The sequence below is a fragment of the Otolemur garnettii genome, unplaced genomic scaffold (assembly GCF_000181295.1).
Source record: "Otolemur garnettii isolate 467f Iridium unplaced genomic scaffold, OtoGar3 scaffold00048, whole genome shotgun sequence".
In the NCBI taxonomy this organism is placed as follows: Eukaryota; Metazoa; Chordata; class Mammalia; order Primates; family Galagidae; genus Otolemur; species Otolemur garnettii.
In genome coordinates, this window is record NW_003852443.1 from 70,187 (window position 1) to 77,976 (window position 7,790).

Here is a 7,790-nt window from a genome sequence, read left to right on the forward strand (position 1 = left end):
AAAAAAAAAAAAAAAAGAAAGAAAGAAAGAAAGAGAAAAAAAGAAAAAGAGGCAAGTTAAGCACTGATTATCTATTCTTACTCTAGTGTCAAAGGGTACACAGTATTGTTCCCGGTGATTATGGCAACCACTCTCTGATAACGGTGTGCTGAGCATTAGGACTTTTGTGTTCTTTTCTTCATGAGCAACAGAGAAGATAATCAAGCAACGTAGGACTATTAGAATTTTCTTGGGTCCCAAGATCAAAAGTGCCCAACCAGTATAGTCTTCCCAGTACAAATAGGCATATTAATATCACATATAGCCCAAGTGTGGTATGTAACACAGCCAAAAAATAAAATGCTCTTTAAGACAGAGTGCTTTCCGCACTATTTTTACTTATCGACCCAGATGTGATCTCAAATGCTGGTTTTCACTGTCTGCACTTTGGCAGAAAGACCAGCATAATTCTTCTCAGATGCCTAGATGATACATAGTTTAAGCCACTTCAAAAGACTTTGCTTGAATCCAAACTGGAAATGGATCCTGAATTTGTACAGAATTACAGCGAATCCTATGCAACACCATTAACTATCCCCTAGAAATAGCAACTTCATGTTTTACTATTTAATTACCTTGTACCAAAAGCATGTGCCTGTTACAATAGGTACACAACGTCCAGTAGTTTATACAGATGACATGGTCCTTGGTCCTTTTTTTTTTCTTTGTTACTTTTGATGTTTTGATAAACTCAGTATATGAGATTTATTTTTATTGGTCCAGTGAGCTAATTCAAGTTTTCAGAATATAGGAAATACACTCCCCATACAGGGAAAACAAACCCCCAACAAAAGACAGGGTGGGAAACAAAATAATAGTCCCTGAAACAAATAACAAACAAAACTAACAAAAAAGAAAAATGGAATGAAATGAAACTAAGGCATCCCGCTAGTACATAATATAAATAAAAGGGTGTTGTGCAAAGTTGGTTATATGCAGCTGCTGATTCTTAAGGGACACTAGGAGAAGCCTTCACCCAGGGCCCAATCACAAGCCCTTTGCATTTGCAGGAGGGAGAGGGAGGCAGGTGAATGGCACAGATTTAGCGACCAGTCAGCAGCTGAAGGTCTTCACCTTTATCTCCTTGAAAAAGGAAGCAGTTTTCTGTCCTCGACAATTGGTTGCAGCAAAGGGCTTCTCCTCTTGCTGGAGGGGGACCAATGATGGGGACGGTGTTGGCTCAGAACAGGATCTGTTTAACCAGGCGTACCTGTCATACAGTGGTTTCATAACCTGACGTTCATCCTTTGTTACTGGCCGTCCATGAACTCCTTCATAATATAACAGGGCCTTACATAGGACCACTTTCTCATTAGCAATTTGGTCTTTGGTCACATCCTTAATGTCCTCGGGACAGCTGGCTTCTGCCGCTTCTCTTGCAGCTTCTGCGGGCCGTCTCCAGGGTGCCTTCCAGGCTGGGCTCTGTTCCTTTGTCTACCAGCTCTTGCTTCTTCTCATCTTTCTCAAGTTGGGGACCAAAACTCCTGGGGAGTGTGTTGCTTTGCTGCTGCATCCTGGGAATTAGGTGCTCTTCAGACATCTTGAGTTTGGACTCTTTAAGTTGTTTACCGAATTCAGCAAGGTCATCTGTCCATTTCTGTAGCTGTGGGAAGGTCTGTATTTCTCTCTTCTTCAAATCTATCCTCAAACTTCCAGATCTTCTTTTTGAGGCTCTGAATCCCAGGTGTGAGCTGGGCAGGTATCAGGTCTTCCTGCTCATCATTGTAGGACCCCAGAAAGGAGCTTTGCCACCTCGTGAAAAATGGGAATTTGGGGGGAAAGGAGGCACTTCTGTGTCATCCAGGTATTGTCTGCCCTACCAGTAAGCGTAGAACTGAGAAGAGAGCAGGGGGTTGCTATCTTCACCCAGCAGCTGACAAATCTGGCGACCAGCCTGCGGGGAGAGGCAGGCTTCATCAGCCTCGGTGGTCTTCTTCTGTCAGGAGGAGAAAGCAGGGTGGGCTCTTCCCAGCTCTTCTCATCACACAGTGCAGTCAGGTCCAACCGTAGCACTTTGGAGACAAAGCTCTTCTGCTGGTCAGCGGCATCTTCATTCCTCTGCTGTTTGCTGTCAGGTATGCTAGGACGCGCCTGAATCCTCACTGTGGGGCTCTGCCATCACAGCAAAGCATCCCTGGTTATCTACTGCTCACCAAACCCCCAAAATGTCTGTAGCAATTCCACTCCTTCTGGATGAAACCCCCAAGCCACAGTTGCTAATGCATCCAGCACTGAAAGCAAAATCATGGCTTGCAGCCCCCCAGATCCTGGCTGGCCACTAGCATGCAAAACTGACATGGTCCTTCTTGATCATGGCCATAAGAAGACACAAGCTATAAAGAGGTACTGTCCCCACAGCAATCATAAGACTGTCAATAAGAAAGACTTTCAAAGACTGTCAATAAAGAAAATCTTTTGTATGTCTCTATAATTGCTCACTGAATAAATTATGACTTGTTTAGTCAATGATATGAGATGCATCTATTGAAAATGAAGATTACTAGAAATAAAAAACATGAAAATATTTATGAAATAAAGTTTGTTTTTGGTTTTTTGGTAGTTTTTTGCCAGAGCCAAATTTGAACCCACCACCTCCAGTATATGGGGCCCAGCGCCCTACTCCTTTGAACCACAGGCACCGCCCCATAAAGTCACTTTTTAAGAAAAAGTGATATTCCATATTATAAATATGTATATACACATATGAGATATGTATATACTTATATGTATATACATTTGATTGCAAGCTTGAAAATATGTTGAAAAGTATAGAGAGAAAATGAATCAAAATGTTCACTGTGGCTGTATCAAAGTAAATGTCTGTATATTATTATTTTTGTTTCTCTTCTCTTCTAAAGCTTTTATAATTCATATTGGTTTTAATCTTTCCATAGAATGGATTTGGATATTATTATGCAAAACTCTTCAGATAATTTTTCAGCAAGTACTCCATAGTACATGAAACTATATTGGTAGACATCTGTAGAATATACCCACCTCGACTCAGGAAGATGCATACCCCCATTGAAATACACAAAATAAAACCTTTTAGTGAAATGAGTTCTTTAGTTTTCAAAAGGCACAAATTTGTATTTATGATAAAGCTTTAACCACAAAATGAAGATACCCCTTTCTTTTGAAATATGACAATATAATCAGGAATTTTTATTATACAAAACAGAAGGGAGCAATTTTAAAATTCAGAACTTTTAATTGTATGTTCTGAGAAATTGTACTATTTCCTAATATAACTGCTTTCAATTTAGCTGTTATTTTTCTATTTTTAAAAGTAGCAGGTCATCATTCCAGACAAAGTAAGATAATATGGCCATTTTTTATGTTTTTTTAATGCTTAAGGATTTCTAAGTACTTTTTACTGAAATCTAATCACATATCTCCAGTATGTCTGTAACATTATTAGCATAATATTCTCCTAGCACAGCTCTACCGGCTTTTAACCTGCCTGACACTTTTCCTGTATTTGTGCTCTGTTTAACACAAGCAACCTCACAGCTTCCTGCATGATGGTGATAACATTTGCCTGATTTTGTTGTTGGCTGGTGGAATGAAGGGGAAGACAACGACCTTTGACCTCTGCAAAGTAGAATAAAGCTTATCAGATCCTCACCAGATATCATTAAAGGAAATGGGCTGAGAACGCTGCCTCTGGTAGGAAACACATATTTTAGAAAACTGTCACCATTAATCTTTTTTGTTATGGCACTAGAAAATCACTTCTGCAAATTTCGGTCCTTCTAGACAATGAAACCATATACCAAGGTAAACTGAAGAAAGTAACAAGAAAAGCATAATAGGCAATAAATTACCCTCTTGTGATCACTAAGGCTGATGCTCTTCACCAAAAGAATTCACTCACTATAGTCATTGAAAATAGAGGCTGAACTCCATTGAATGTTTGGAAAGTCAAGAACTAATGCAAAATTTTATAAATTTTTGAATCAAATACAAAAGGATAAATTATCTACTCCTAATTTGAAACAGGTTTATTCCCAACTGAGTTTATTCAATCTCTTAAAAGATTCTGTCAGAGAGAATATTGATAGTCATATCTTTAAATCTCCTCGTCTTCTCCTCATTTTTACCTTTAAATGCATACCCTCCCACCTAAACTATCCAAGGGAAAGAACTATACTTCTGTAGTATATCAGGGTTATGAAATCAAAATCCCTCCCACACTGAAAAGGTAGCATAAATGAATATAGTGGACTGGCACAACTGGGAATAAATGAAGAACATACTCCCTAAGTAAAAAAAGGGCAGTTTTATTCAATCTTAAGCTATTGTTTACCTTAAGGAAATTTGGATCCACTATTGTAGACCTTCAGGTTTTTTAGGAGAAGCCAAGAATCTAGATTTTTATATAAAGCAACCACATTTTTAATATATTGGCAATATATTTTTAAAAATTTAGAAATACTGGGCTAGACAAAACAGATGTTTTAGCTGAACTTGCCCATTAGCCACTACTTTACCTTGTAGTCTCGGGTGAACTAAATGACACGTGTTTAGTCAACTTTCCAAGATTACATGAATTTGTGATGAGTAAACAAATTGTGTCCCTACTTTCTGTGATTTTTTTTGTATTCTGAAGCTAATGGGTAAGATAAACTCTAGAGGTTCCTCCTACATGGACTGAGGCAGGTGAAACTAGAGAAAACTCTAGTGTGAACAAAATACAGAGTGGGGAGTTTAGGCTGAATCTGGTCTGCCCTGTAGGGTAAAGGACAAAAGGTGTACCTGAGAGTGCTTTGATTTCTAATTAAACTCACTAAGTTAGGAATCTATACCAAGATTTGGGTAAAAATCATGGACATAGGAAGAAGCACATGTTTGCCAAATGCATATGTCTTGTCAAGTGCCAAACGTGATAAGGCAATCAGTGCAAGTGCTGATAAAACTCACAAAAGTCCCCTATTAAAATTTATTTTCTGTTTTTCTGGTTCATTAAGTCTATGAATATTCAAAACTAGTAGCTATAAGTTGGATTTATCAGGTGTAGAACACAAATGTCTTAACACTGTAATTGGGTAAATGAGGTAAAGGCTATGTTAATTAGTAGGATGTAAGCACTGCAATTTGTACCAATAATCAACACATTGAATCCCATAATGGCATTAATGTATTCATGATCTACGTACAAATGACTTAATAAAATAAATAAATAAATAAAGTTAATTAATTAATTAATTTGGATAGTGTTTACATGTAAAATTACTACAAAATTTCTCATTTTATATGTAATTATTTACAACAAATAAACTATCCCTTATATATTTATATATTCTTTTTTTTTTGAGACAGAGTCTCACTTGTTGTCCTCATTAGAGTGCTATGGTATCATAACTTACAGCAACCTCAAACTCTTGGGCACAAGCAATTCTCTTGTCTCAGACTCCCAAGTAGCTAGAACTATAGGCACCTGCCACAATGTCCAACTATTTTTATAGACAGGGTCATTCTCTCACTCAGGCTGATCTCAAACCTGTGACCTCAGGCAATCTACCTGCCTCAGCCTCACAGAGTGCTAGGATTACAGTATTTCTATATTTAATACATGAAAAATTCAATCAAATAGAATATAGGTGACATCAGCAAGATGTCAGAATAAGAAGCCCAAGATCCTCCTTCCTCTGATGGAGATACTAATTTAACAACAATACCTAAACCAACTGCCTTTATGAGAAACTCAGAAACCAGATAAGAAGCTTTTGTATCCCAGCAATGCATGAAATCAGTTGTACCAAGCGAGTACAAAAAATCCAGGGTACCCTCTCCCCATACCTTCTGGAATAGTGCCACATAATCAAGAGGAAACTATAAGCTACTAGCTCCTCCCTAAAGAGTTAAAGAGAAGAATGAACTATGCACCCCATGTTCTGACTTTGGGAAGCTACCTGAGGGACTAGGTTCTGTGTAATCTGTCTTGGAATGCTGATGGGAGTCAGAATACTCTAAATGCCTAGGGCCACTGCAGAAAAAAAGAGCTGGGAAACAGTCTGTTGCCTTAGCGAGACAAAGGACAGTACAGCAGGGGCTAATAAGGCTTAGTGTCCCATCCTTCAGGGGACAAGAAAGGAGTGAGGCATGTGTTTTAACTTCTCAGGGAACTGCCAAGGGATTGGTTTTGTTTCTTCTGTCTCAAATAGGATCTGGTATACTCTAGATGCCAATGAGGAAAAAAAAAAAATACTGGCAGTATGCTGCTGCTATAGAGGGCCCTAATAAGCAGACAGAATTCAGTATAGCTTGATGATCTCTACTTCAGGAGAAAAAGAGTAGAATGGAACATGCATTCGAGGATTTAGCTTTTTGGATGGATGCCTGAGGGACTAGATTCTACAGCCCTACTCGGGATGCTGATAAGACACAACATATTCTAGATTCCTGGGGCTACTGGAAACAACAAAAAGCTGGGAAACATGTTCAGAGAGTCTCAAAATCTCTAGCCAAAGCAATTGGTAAAGGTCTTTCCCTACATGAGGCCAATACGTAAAGACTGGTAGAGGTCCACAGTACCAACACAAAGTTACAGAGAACACAAAGAATGGCCCAAAGATACAAAATAAATCTCCAAAGAAAGAAACGGAGAGAACTACCATATGGAGAGAATGGTATGAGAACTACCTGACCAAGAATTCAAAATAATCTTTACAAAAATGCTTTCTTACTTGAGGCAAAGAATAAATGGACATTATAAGAATTTTAATGAACAGATAAAAAATATAAAAAATAATCAAACAGAAATCTAGGAGCTGATGATTATAGTAAGTGAACTGAAAAATTCACTACAGAGCTTCAATAGCAGGCTTACTCAAGCAGAAGAAAGTATAAGCAAACTGATGATAGGCCATTTGAAATTACCAAAAGGAACAAAAGAAAAAAAAAAAGAGTGAAGGCCTGAAGGACTTATGAAACACCATCCAGTGAACTAATATATGTATTATGGAAGATGGAAAAGAAGAGAAAGACAGAGGGGCATACAATTTATTTACAGATATAATGGCTGATATACTAAAAGTAGGATGACTCAAAGAAGTCCACATCAAATTATCAAATTAAAATACAAAGAGATAATTTTGAAAGCAGCAAGACACACAATGTGTAATATACAAGAAAACCCCCATTAGACTGTCAGTGAGTTTCTCCATGGCAGCCTTGCAGACTAGAAGGGAGTGTAACAATATAATTAAAGTGCAATAATAATAATAAATTTTAAAATTTTTTTCAACCTGCCAATGAAGAATACTATGTTTAGCAAAACTACCTTGAAAAAATAAAAGAGAGATAAATTTTACCAGATAACAAAAGCTGAGGGAGTTCATCACTAATAAACCTGCTTTACCAGAAATGCTAAAAGGAGTCCTTTGAGTTGAAACTAAAAGAAGAAAAACAGAAATAAGAAAGCATATGAAAGTATAAAACTTTTTGGCAAAAATAAAAATGTAGAAAAATACAAAATACTATAATACTGTAGTGGTGGTGCATAAATCACTTTTAATAATTCTGGGATAGAGTTAAGAAAAAAAAGTATAAAAAACTGTAACTATAAAGATGCTAATAGATGCACAATATAAAATGATGTAATTTGTGACCTTAATAACAATTGGAGTGGGGAGCAAAATGATTTTATTGGGTTTTTTTTTTTTTTTTTTTTTTGCAGTTTTTGGCCAGGGGCTGGGTTTAAACCTGCCACCTCTGGCATATGGGACCAGTGACCCACTCCTTTGAGC

General features: G+C 37.4%; 1 pseudogene; it reads right to left on the reverse strand.

The window, feature by feature from the left end:
* Positions 1–1,092: 1,092 nt before the first annotated feature.
* Positions 1,093–7,790, reverse strand: part of LOC100945263 — a 28,117-nt pseudogene continuing 21,419 nt past the window's right edge.